Below are 12,895 nucleotides of genomic sequence, written 5' to 3'. Positions count from 1 at the left end.
CGCTCCGATTTGTAAGCATTTTATCTGGGACTCCAATTGTTGTTTTCAGTCCTGGATCATCTGTTTCTGTAGATCAGATTTGAAGACTGAGCTTGGTCTATGATGTTGTCAATGAAGAATACATCCTGTGAGAATTTAAGTTCTCGTTCCACAAGTCACCTTGTTATTCGATAAATGTAGTTTCTTCACTGGGGAAGCAATACAGTTCATACAACTTTGTTAAAGCAAAGCTGTTTTTGGAGCCATGAATTCCTTTATCAGAGGTATCTTTTTCTGGCCACCATATTGTTTTTCTTTCCATGTATAACATGATTTTAGCTGCATCAAAAAGTAAATGCTCAATACCAAAGAGTGACAGCTGCATAGTCTAAGAGGTCTTAATGAAATCAATTTTTGCCTAATTGATTTCTAGAAGACAATGCATGTTCCTTCTTTTCTGAATCGAACCTTGGAAGATTAATTTAGGTACTTAAGATCTCTAAAGTGCTATTTGCAAGGCTGCCAGATCATCTATTGCAGGGGTGGCCAACTAGCGGTTCTCGAGCCACATGCGGCTCTCCGACTTTGATATTGAGGCTCCTGGCCAACTGGGTGATTCTCTGTGGCTGTAGGCACCCGGAGCACTGCTGACAGCCACAGAGAATCATCCAGCCAGCCAGGAGTCTCGGTGCGTCTGACAGCAACCTGCGTCATATGACCCAATCAGGGAAGGAGGAGGAGAGTGTGTAATCTGTTCTCCCTTCTTTCTCTGCATAGGCTCCAGCGTCTGTGTGACAGGTAAGTAAGAGACATGTGAGATGTGGCTGTTGGCATTTGGGGATATCTGTTTGAATGTGTGGTGTTTTGATTGACATGTATGGGGCATGTGAGGGGGGATTGATTGGCATGTATGTGGCATGTGAGGGGGGCTGAATGGCATGTATGAGGCATGTGGAGAGGCTATTTGGCATGTGGGTAGATTTCATTGCATGTGGAGAGGCTGATGTGTATGTAAGGGACACGTGGTGATGCCTGGTGAGAATATGAAGAGGTCCGAGGGGCATGTTGGCTATTTATAACTTTTTTTTATCTCCACTTCAACAGTTCCCTCCACAGCGATTGTGGATACAGAAGCACCGTGAGCTACTGTAGAGAGACTGTAAGTACCCTTTGAACCCTCCTCTGCTGGACACAACAGCAAGGTAAGAGCTGCGTTGATTATTTTGAACATTTTGACAATGTTGGTTATTTTCTTTTTCACAGGATATTAGTAAACTATATTTTATTTTCAATGTATGTGTGTGTTATGTAGGCACATGGTTATACTGTGTATATGTATATGCATACATATATAAAAGGTAAAGTTGGCTGTTTGCTGTATCTTTGGATTTTTTTTGGCTCTTAGGCTCCGTTGGCCACCCCTGATCTACTGTGTCCCCTAGTCTAGGGACTCTATCTTCTATTAAACTGCCATGTATTTGTCAGTGCCACTGTTCTGTCACTAATTTTAGCCAGCCAGCTCACTGCAGACCTTGGTCAAAATTCATGAAAATTGGGACAGTTGTGAAGGAATCATTAGAAAATAGATTAGAAATAAATGTCAATGCTATAAATAGTAATATTGGAGCAAAAACAGCTCAAAATTACATTATTTTACCTATTTTTCACAATTTTCAATTACCGTATTTGCCGGCGTATAAGACGACTTTTTTTACCTGAAAAACATGCCTCCAAGTGGGGGGGTCGTCTTATACGCCGGGTGCCAAACTCAGGGGTCTCAGGGGTGCCGCGGGACAGCGGGACAGCCATAAAAAAACCAAACAGAAACACTTACCAATCCGCGCGGCGCCGGGACCCAGCATCCTCCTCTCTCACGCAGCCTGTCATATCAGTGACAGCTGCTGCGTGAGAGAAGAGGATGCTGGGTCCCGGCGCCGCGCGGATTGGTAAGTGTTTCTGGTTTTTTTTTTTTATGGCTGGGGCGCGGCAGATGGGGCAAAGTGAGAGAGGGAGAGAGGGACAGATGAGAGTGACAGGAGGGGGACAGAGGAGAGTGACAGCAGAAGAAGGTAAGTGTTATTAGTATGTGTTATGTTATGTTTCTTTTATGTCATGTCAATGCAGAGTGTGTGATCAGCATATATGAGTGTGTGTGTGTGTGGGGGCCAGTGACTTAATGCAGTGTGTGTGGGGGCCAGTGACTTCATGCAGTGTGTGTGGGGGCCAGTGATTTAATACAGTGTGTGTGTGTGGAAGGTGTGCGGAAGAGGGGGTAGTCTTATACGGCGAGTATATAACAAACTCTATAATTTTGAGTGGAAATGTTGGGGGTCGTCTTATACGCCCAGTCGTCTTATACGCCGGCAAATACGGTAAATCCAGATCCGAAACCTTCGCAATTATTTTGCCAAAACTGGTAGCAAAGCCGAAACACAAACACAATTTATAACAGACACCGATTCCGAAACTAAAACACAAGAGTCAGTGCACATCTCTACTCTTTTTTCTTGCCACCTGTTGTTCTGAATGAAAAGTACTACTCCATGCTTTGGCCATAGCTACTAGGTTAATGGCCCTGCACCTTGTAAAGCAGGTGGTCACTGTGATTTCGTTTATCCTATTTGGGTAAATGTGTAGACTATTAACTCTTGAATCAGAAGGGTACAGGTGAGACTGAGGCCTGCATGATGTAGTGTCACAACATAACTCAATTATTGTAATGCAGATACAATAGATAAAGGCGCATAAATACATGAAGGGAGATACTCCAGAAAATATCACCACTAGCTTCAATGACCTGTGACAAAATATATAAGTGAGCTGAGCCCGGAGCATTAACACATAAGGCAGTGGTTCCCAAACTTTTGCAGTTCGCGGCCCCCTTAGAGTCTCCAAACATTTTTCAAGGCACCCCTCCAAAATAATTACCGAGCAGTCCCGTTTTATAAGTAGTCAAAAAGACGTAATAAATATTTAGGTCAGAACAGAAATACTTATTTAGTTGTATACAAAAATAATACACATAAATCCAAGGGAAAATAATTTATTTATGTATATTTTTTTCAATTATATTTCTGTCAAAGAATAATTTACAGCTAACACACTCAGTGCCCCTGCATCCACACACTCAGTGCCCCCTGCATCCACACACACCGTGCCCCCTGCATCCACACACACCGTGCCCCCCTGCATCCACACACACCGTGCCCCCCTGCATCCACACACACCGTGCCCCCCTGCATCCACACACCGTGCCCCCCTGCATCCACACACACCGTGCCCCCCTGCATCCACACACCGTGCCCCCCTGCATCCACACACACCGTGCCCCCCTGCATCCACACACACCGTGCCCCCCTGCATCCACACACCGTGCCCCCCTGCATCCACACACACCTGGCCCCCCTGCATCCACACACACCTGGCCCCCCTGCATCCACACACACCGTGCCACCCTGCATCCACACACACCGTGCCCCCCTGCTACCACACACACCGTGCCCCCCTGCTACCACACACACCGTGCCCCCCTGCATCCACACACACCGTGCCCCCTGCATCCACACACTTAGTGCCCCTCGCATCCACACACTCAGTGTCCCCTGCATCCACACACTCATCCACACACTCCGTGCCCCCTACATCCACACACACACTGTGCCTCTGCCCGCTCTGTCCCCTCTGCCTCTGCCCGCTCTGTCCCCTCAGCATCTGCCCCTCGCTGTGCCCTCAGCATCTGCCCCTCGCTGTGCCCTCAGCATCTGCCCCTCGCTGTGCCCTCAGCATCTGCCCCTCGCTGTGCCCTCAGCCTCTGCCCGCTCTGTCCCATCAGCATCTGCCCCTCGCTGTGCCCTCAGCCTCTGCCCGCTCTGTCCCCTCAGCATCTGCCGGCTCTGTCCCCTCAGCCTCTGCCCGCTCTGTCCCCTCAGCATCTGCCCCTCGCTGTGCCCTCAGCCTCTGCCCGCTCTGTCCCCTCAGCATCTGCCCGCTCTGTCCCCTCAGCCTCTGCCCGCTCTGTCCCCTCAGCCTCTGCCCGCTCTGTCCCCTCAGCATCTGCCCCTCGCTGTGCCCCCGCCGTGGACAGGAAGAAAAAAACAACTACTTACCAATCCGGCGGCGCCCGGGACCCAGCATCCTCCTCCTTCCTCGTTTCTCACTGAATGCCGGGCGTGACGTCAAGCCCGGCATTCAGTGAGAAACGAGGAAGGAGGAGGATGCTGGGTCCCGGGCGCCGCCGGATTGGTAAGTAGTTGTTTTTCTTTTTCCTTCCTCTTCTTCCTGTCCACGGCACCCCTGTGACAGCACCGCGGCACCCCTGGGAGCCGCAGCGCACAGTTTGGGAACCTAGGACATAAAGTATTAATATTTCTAATGTTAATTTACCTGTAACTGTGAGCTTGTAATTTACTATGATCTGCTATATAAACGTAACTCACTAAGTGTGTTTTAATGCTCCCACACAAGGCATATATTTTAGCACAGGATTAGCTTTTCCTCATCTTTGTCATCTCCACACTGGTAGCATACTATATTAATAGGAATATCTTGTTTGCTGTTGCATGCTCCAGTTAGCAGACATGCTTAAAACTTCTCTTTACAAGGTACACTTTGAAGAATGTGTTTTTGTTGTACAATGATGTACAAACAGCATCAAAGCCTGGAGCCCTACACCTTCAGTCTCCCATATAAAATTAATCTGGTTGTGCATTGAATTAAGTTCCTCAACATCCCCTACAATATATAAATATATTTCACATGGTTGATTGCAACTGTTATTTGGTGTGGGTTGGACACTGCCTTCCCCGTCAATGGAGAGGGAACTTTAAATGAGCTAGCCAGGATAGGATTTAGTTTGTTGCTATTTTATTTTTGCTCTTTTATTTACAACACAATAAAACTAGATGTGGATTAGTTGCATCTAAATTGCTGGATTTATGTCTCTAACACAGTGTACTGCATGTACCATCTTACAAGGCATATGTTTATTTGGTGGCTGCTGTAAACCACTGTAATGGAAAATATAATCAAAATGTGATTTTATGATCGTAAAATAAACTTTACTTTATTACAAAGACTGCACAGCTGTTGGGAAAGATTTGTTATAATGCCCACATTTTAATTATGCAGCACAGCAGCCTAGTGGTTAGCACTTCTGCCTCACAGCACTGGGGTCATGAGTTCAATTCCCGACCATGGCCTTATCTGTGTGGAGTTTGCATGTTCTCCCTGTGTTTGCGTGGTTTTCCTCCGGGTGCTCCAAAAACATACTAGTAGGTTAATTGGCTGCTATCAAAAATTGACCCCTAGTCTCTGTCTGTTTGTCAATCACCCTCTTTGTCTGTCTGAGTGTGTGTCTATATTAGGGAATTTAGACTGTAAGCTCCAATGGGGCAGAGACTGATGTGAATGAGTTCTCTGTATAGCGCTGCGGAATTAGTGGCGCTATATAAATAAATGATGATGACTTATAGTTTATAGTAATATTAATGAAAAGACTAATGGCTCTCCATACGAGTGTCATAATAAACAGAAGGTGCCTCATTAGAAAACAGTAAATGTAATTGAGAAAAAAAAAATTCTAATAATATAAATAGCAGTGTTCTGATATTTAGACCTGGGATTATCTGTGAAATATATACATGATAAAGTTCTGACTAGTTTACTTGCAGCTCACTGCTCCCACCATGTGGCAGTGAACAGGAACATGTATTTCCTATCTGGAAGAAGCCTCAAAGAAATAAAGTTTGCTGAAATTTGTAGGCTACTCCCCATAAACAGCAAACAAAATATGCGTTTTCTATTCTGGAAAGTAGCCTTTTAGGTAACACTATTTATAAGACAGGCTATGTCATGCTTTAAGAACCAAGTGGATAAAACACTGACTCAAAACATTGCTATGTAAATTGCGTTATCTGTTTTCCAGAATCTGAGCAATTCTCTTGTCAATATTTTTTTCAAAGAAAATATAACACCAGAAACACTAAATTTGCACAAATATATCTTAGCATAAATCAAGAGGTACAACTCTTCCCTGTTCTCATTGGTTCCTTATTGTCCCTCTTTTGGGATTGATGTAGAGCTCTATATGAGAAAGTTCCTCCATTGGTAGCTTAGCCAAATTCTGTAGTGTCTGTAGCTATGTACAGTAAGCATGTATTATGTGAAAGTCAGCAAGTTCCCGGGGTGTGTATTTGCATAAAAAATATAGTGTATTTTTAGAACACATGTTCCCCTTTACAAATCAATATGCCTCTACATTGCTTATAGCCAATGGAACATTTAGCTTTTTCTTTTTATTGAAAGCCTGGTCTCTTTTACTTTATAAAATATATGCATGCTGTCGCTAAAGGGACAGCCGATCCATACAGAGCACAAACAGCATCTTTCTATTAGATAAAATGTTTGCTAGGCTGTAGGGTTATCTAAAGATGAACTTACGTTACATGTCCTTAGTTAGCCATTTGAAAAGCCTGGAGGTACCTATCATCTGACATGCCAATCTGTATTCTTGAGCTATCAATTTTGCATCAGTCACAATGATAATGGTACTGTAAGATTTGAATATGAACAATAAATACTGTACCATAGTGCAATAAACAGACATCATTTTCCTGACAATGTTTGAGATTTACGAGATGCAAATAGTAAATTATTTACCAAATAATAGTACTTTCAGAAAATAGTCTCTATTTTGCAAGTCACAGATATCCTCTGATACAGGGCACAGCTGGAGAAGCACTGGCTGCCTAAGCATCATGTAAGACCTGGTGCATGTTGGTACAATCAGGCTTTATTCGTTTATCTTCCTGGGGTTATATCAGAAGCTTTACGATAGATCATAGTCAAGAAGAGATGACGGCGCATGCGCAATGTGAAGCCTATGCAGAGCCATGACTAGAGCCAAGCTAGTCACTCAGATACCAGTGGTGTGCTGAACACCAGGACCCTTGCCTGAACACCTGCGGAATTCTATAGAGTGGTGCCCCACCCCTGAACTGTCACATGGTCAGATCAGTTATAAGCGAAACGGGAGAGAACTCAGTGGAAACTCAGATACATTCTATACTATTTACTGCATCATATTATATCCTGTATTATGTGAAAGAGGTAGGCAGTATGGCTTTCCAGCTGCTGTTTAACTACAAAGCATGCTAGAACATGTAATTTCAGAGCAGCTGGAAAGTCAAAAGCTGCTTAAGTCACTTCTGTTGCATTTTATTATTATTATAATTTGTTTATATAGGCCACAATATTATGCAGTGCTATACAGAGAATATTTGTTATTCACATCAGTCCCTGTTCCACTGGAGCTTCAGTCTAAGTTGCCTAACACACATACACAAACTAGGGTCCACTTTAGTTAGCAGCCAACTAACTTACCATGCATGTCTTCAGAGTGTGGGAGAAAACCAGATTACAAGGAGGAAACCAGTAGAACTAGAAGTGAGTACTGGCCCTTAGATTTAACAGTGATCAAAACACTGACAAACCTTATTCAGTGCAGTCTCTGTTGGGAACTGAAGCCTGACTGAAGAGGGTCCATCAGGTTGTGTGAGGAAAGAATAATTGTGAGGTGAGTATAGGCAATTCTCTCAAGAAGCTTGGAGGGGAATGGGGAGCTGAGTGATGAGACAGTAATTTGAGGGAGTTTTTGGGTTACAATTTTGGTTTCCATATAGCTTGGGATGAGCACAGGAGGCAGGGATTGACTTCTTTATGAGGGTATAGGATCAAGAGGCCTGGTAGTAGAATAGGAAGATAAGAAGAGAGTAGATACCGAGAGGTTTAAGAGAGAACACGCAACTTGAGCACAGTTGCGTCCGTATTCAAATCCAAGTGGGTATGAAGACGCGTCTTGATTTGAATCTGGGAGTAAGTACGCTCTGTCTAAACAGTATTTGCCTTACATATATAGACAGAACAGATTGCAATATACGTACAAGTATATATGCATTATAAGGTGACATCAGAATGTATGCAAATAAATTTAAATTATATAAATGAACATCTCTAAACAGTACAATCATTAATAAAGAGTGTTTTTTTTACATAAATGAGGATGTTCTTAATATGTTATATTAACTGTAGATACAATGCGGTTTAATGGTATATCTTACTTGCACATACATGTTCTGAGCTAGCTAGTGGCACGCATACGTGTACTTTCCACAAAAAAAAAAAAAATACCGTTCCAGTCATCATTATTAGTCGACACTTACACCTGCCCTGTGGCTGGTGCAAATGATAAGGCTGAAACAAAAAAACCACAGGACTTGAATCAGCCGAATCTGAGTCAGCACACCCTCACTGTACATTGCCTATGTTCCGTCAGCCCCTTCCCACCCGTTTCCCACTTGCGTTCAGTGGTGAAAGAGCTATTTTACAGATGGCACACAAACAGACTTACGTATGAACATGATTCAAGCCCTTCATCTTCATTTGTGGGATCAAAAGGAATTGAGCAGGCTGTTTGTCTTGGAAGAGAACACCATTTCATTTTGGATCTTATCAATCTTGTCCTTGAAGTAGGAAGCAAGATCTTGGGCATGGAGAGTAGTCGGAGGCTTTGGGTGGGAGGATTGAGAAGAAATTTAAATGTACTAAAAATGTTTTTGGTGTTAGAAGCTTGAGCAGAGATGAGAGTTTATAAGTATGAATGTTTGGCAGTGTCCAGAGCATTTCAATAGGAGTGTAGATAGCAGTATATGTGAGGAAATCATTAGAAGTACAAGACTTACACCAATGACGTTCTACTTTGATAGAAAGTATTTGAAGAAGTTGTGTTACTTTAGTTTGCCACTGCAGACATTGAATTTGATACGGACTGTGAAGCATAACTCGAGCCACTTAATCAAGGGTTGTTGCTAGGGTTTGTTGAAGACGTGCTGCTGCCATATCAAGCGAGTAGAAATTGGGGAGAGAAGGTGTTGCAGAGAGATGGAAAGATGTGGAAAAGTAATAGAGTTAATATTTCTGTTCGTATGAGGAGTCTTGGTAGAGTTTGACAGCAGGGAGGTTAAAGTAATGGAGGAGAGCTTGGAGGTGATTTGGTGATGATCTGAGAGGGACAAAACAAAGTTAAGGAAATCAGAAATGATGGAGCCAGACAGAGAATAGTACAAGAAATTGTAGGTGTGGATCAGGGGAGTGATACATCACAACAATATGGATAGAGATTGGTTTGAAAATCCAGATAGCATGTACGTCAAGAGATGTGAAAGTGAGTGATGGGATATTTGTAGAACTCTGAATGTACAATTTGTCTGCCTCCAGGTCTGGGGCAGTGGGTGAAATGGAGGCCACCATGTGAAAGGGCTGCAGATGAGGCAGTGTCTGATTGTGCAAGCCATGTTTCTATCATTTGTCAGAAGGATGAGGTTGTTTGAGATGAAGAGGTCATGGATGGAGTTAAGTATGTAACAAACAGAAATGCATTCCATAGGGCACATTTGAAGAACATTGAAACAGATGGGAGGCAGGATCTACTGGAATACTGTATCAGTTCAGTTGCTGGACCCAATGAGTTCAACTGCGAACTGTTATTGATGTTGCTATCTCTGTTCCTGCTTTAATGATCTCTGTGGTCTCCTTGATTGCATCAGCTGCTGCCACAACTTCTGTGAATATGGGGAGCGAGTGTCTAGCTCTGTTACAAGAGTCTCTAACAAATATACCAGGCACAATGCTACTTCTTGCTGGCAGATAACCACAAGAGTGCCCATGTAGCACAAAAGCAAAATCCTTCTCCACAACCAGAACAGGAAGGAGTTTTGGTGTTATGGTTCCCAGCAGCTATCTCAAGATTTCTAGAATGACTAAACCATATTTTATGCCTCTATCTTCCACAGTCTCTGCTCAATCCAACCATCCGACACCAATGGTAGATTGTACAACAGGGCCAGTTGACAATAGCTGCTTTAATATTAGTGGCTGATGATTCTTCTATCAGCCATTTACGAATAAATGATGATAATAATAATAATAATAATAATAAGTCAAAAGCAATCTTTGCCCTGGGATAGACAAAATTACTAAGGAGATGGTGGCCTCCATGTTCTTACATGACTTGTCCTTTATTTCTTTTTGGGCAAAGAGATAGATAGCACATGTCTGGAACAGTTGCACTCACAGGGTGGAAATACAGATAACTCTGCCAATAAAATAAGCCAACTTAAATAAGATAAAGGTGATTCTTCATTACATCTATTTTGACATATAAATCTTGTCGAGAATGTGGGAAGGAACCATAAGTTCTATTCTCATCCTATCCCTGTCTCACCACTCTATCCCACTTCATATCCATGGAAGTTAGATTTAATGGAAGTATAAAAAAATCCTGTTTTTATTTTTATTGTGGGGGACAATGAAAGCACTGGGAATGTACCAAATCTGTCCCTAACGGAGAGTATGCTCAGGAGCTTCCATCCTTGGATGAAAAAACGTTGAATTTGTAAAACGGGAACGTATATATCAAAGACCAGGTGGGTGTCTGAGGCCCCGTGTCAGTCATCCGTAGAGGCACTCACTGATTTGGTAGAATGTACAGTCACATTTCTTTGAAAAGGCTTTCTTGTTCCAGTGTAAGCGTGGCAAATTACTGCAGAAATTCACCTTCAACAGTCTGCTTGGAGACCAACCTCTCTTGTGGCCATCACAGAAGACGAAAAGGACATCCGCCCTGCAAACTGGTCCATGGACATAGGTACTGACAACGTTCAGTGAGAGAAGTCCAGTCTTGCTGAAGTCTAAGGTTACAATCACAATATCCTGATTAAGGTGGAACTTTGAGACAACTCGTAAGCTCTGCAACAGACTAGGCCAAGGATCTAGCCCAGGTTTGCTCTGCCATCTCAGAGGGAGCCCCCCCCCCCCCCCACAGGTATTCACGGCATCTGGTACTATGCTTTGATTGCTGTGCATAGGGCCTACGTCCCTGGTCACAAGGCAATTTGGTGTGTCACTTGGAGCAGTCAAGAACATTGTCCCTAGTCCAGGCATAGTCTGGACTTACTCCCCTTCCCATACATGAGGAAAGATAGAGAGGACAGATGCAGTGCAAAATCCCAAACTGGATGTGGAACTGCAAAGTCAGACAGACAAAGACAGACACAGGCCAGTAAAGGAGGAAATATATCCATATGAGTTCTGCTTCTTTTTACATAGAAATTAAGTACTGATTGCAGATGAAAGGCAGCCCAGTTGTACTGGAGGACCGAAAATGTGAAATGTTTAGCTGATTAATTATCACTGATGTGAAGATTCACTGTGCACTTTTACTGTTTTATTGTAAAGACAACAGTCTTAGAACATGTATAAGCCTCTTTCCCTTGGAAAGCAGCTTATACACATATAAGAAACCACGGATATATGGGTACAAAGGTACTTTGTCCAGACCATTTCCTTTGTTTTCATCTTGCAATACTTATTTTGCTTTGTATAATTATATCATTAATGCTTCCAGAAGATGCATTGATGTATTTATGTCTTTAGGTAATATATTGCAAATGACATTTTATTTTAATTGAATTATACAAGTAAAAACATTCAAAGCAAGGAACACAATCTTGTCATCACTTTTACAATTGTTTACCTCCTTTATCATCATCATCATCAACATTTATTTATATAGCGCCAGCAAATTTCACAGCGCTTTACAATTGGGAACAAACATTAATAAGACAATACTGGGTAATACATACAGACAGAGTTAAGAGAACCCTGCTCGCAAGCTTACAAACCAGGAGAAAGCCCTATTCATGTGTTGTTTTGTTATCGATATACTGCACTACAGATAAGAGCAAAGGAATATAATATGAACATGCTTAGGGTAAACACTGGAATATACTGTGGATAAACCATTAATGAGCAGAATGGCAACAAAAGTGTACCCATTTATCTGATGTTATTTTTGGCTCAGTGTATCCTAAATTTATCCTAGTAAGCAAAGCTATAACTATCTACTGCTCAGAGTTCTAGTTAGAAGATCAAAAATAATTCTTAGATGTATTCTGAATATGTCAGCTGCTGTCAAAGTTCTGTCATGTCCTGTTGTCACAGTCCCTTAGTTTCTCGCTATAGCATTTAATTAATGTACTCTGTCCTGTCTCCAGGTCATTAAAATGCATCTGATGTAGTACAGTGTATGTAAGACTGCATCCTTAGCATTAGAGCATGAAATGAAATGTTCTGGAAAATTCTACCCAGATAAAAATAGAAATCATAATACATAATCTTTATGGTTCACCCGAATCCTTCTGCTATTTAACCCCCTCCACTCCATTGCTTTTCCCCCATTTCAATACAGTTAAAATATTTCTTTCCATGGATTTAATTCATCCCTGGATATATTCCCTCTTTCTGCCTGAAGTGTTGTGTTTAAATGTAAGCGCTGTATCACAATGCTTTTGTGTATAAAGAAAGTCATCTCTCATCTGTCAAATCAGATATTTTACCTTTGACCACCAGATGGTGCAATTGTTATCACTATAGTCATCTTAAGAATCAGTAAGTGTATCCATAGTATTGTGTTCCATTATCAAACTTCTCTTTAATAAATATACATATATACAGATATTTTACATTCTGGTCACTTTATAAATCCTTATAGCTGCTAGCAACATATTTACTGTTATGCACAAGAAAATGTAAAAACTTACGAGACTGTTCTATCAGGCAATGGAGATGAAACATTTTATGGTGATATCGAAGGTACAACGGAACTTGCTGTAGAAAATAATAGTAGTCTGCACAATTCAAAGCTTTCTGAGGACAGTTTGAGTATAATATCCTTACACTTAGTCATTTTTTTTTTTTTAAAAAACCCCATGATAAATTAATGTGCTGTTTGGGTTCATGTATACAATACAAAGGTTATGACACTCCATGTCACAATATTAGGCAGGATAGTTCACAATAA

The 12,895-nt window shown here is 42.0% G+C and overlaps 1 protein-coding gene across 3 annotated transcripts in view; it reads right to left on the bottom strand.

The window, feature by feature from the left end:
* The window catches only part of VWA8 (von Willebrand factor A domain containing 8), a 278,034-nt gene that overhangs the window by 68,005 nt on the left and 197,134 nt on the right, over nucleotides 1-12,895 (bottom strand). The gene's annotated exons all lie outside the window — the stretch shown is intronic.

This window comes from Mixophyes fleayi, chromosome 2 (assembly GCF_038048845.1).
Source record: "Mixophyes fleayi isolate aMixFle1 chromosome 2, aMixFle1.hap1, whole genome shotgun sequence".
In the NCBI taxonomy this organism is placed as follows: domain Eukaryota; kingdom Metazoa; phylum Chordata; class Amphibia; order Anura; family Limnodynastidae; genus Mixophyes; species Mixophyes fleayi.
The sequence above is the reverse complement of the archived record's forward strand: the minus strand, read 5'-3'. Positions and strand labels throughout refer to the sequence as shown.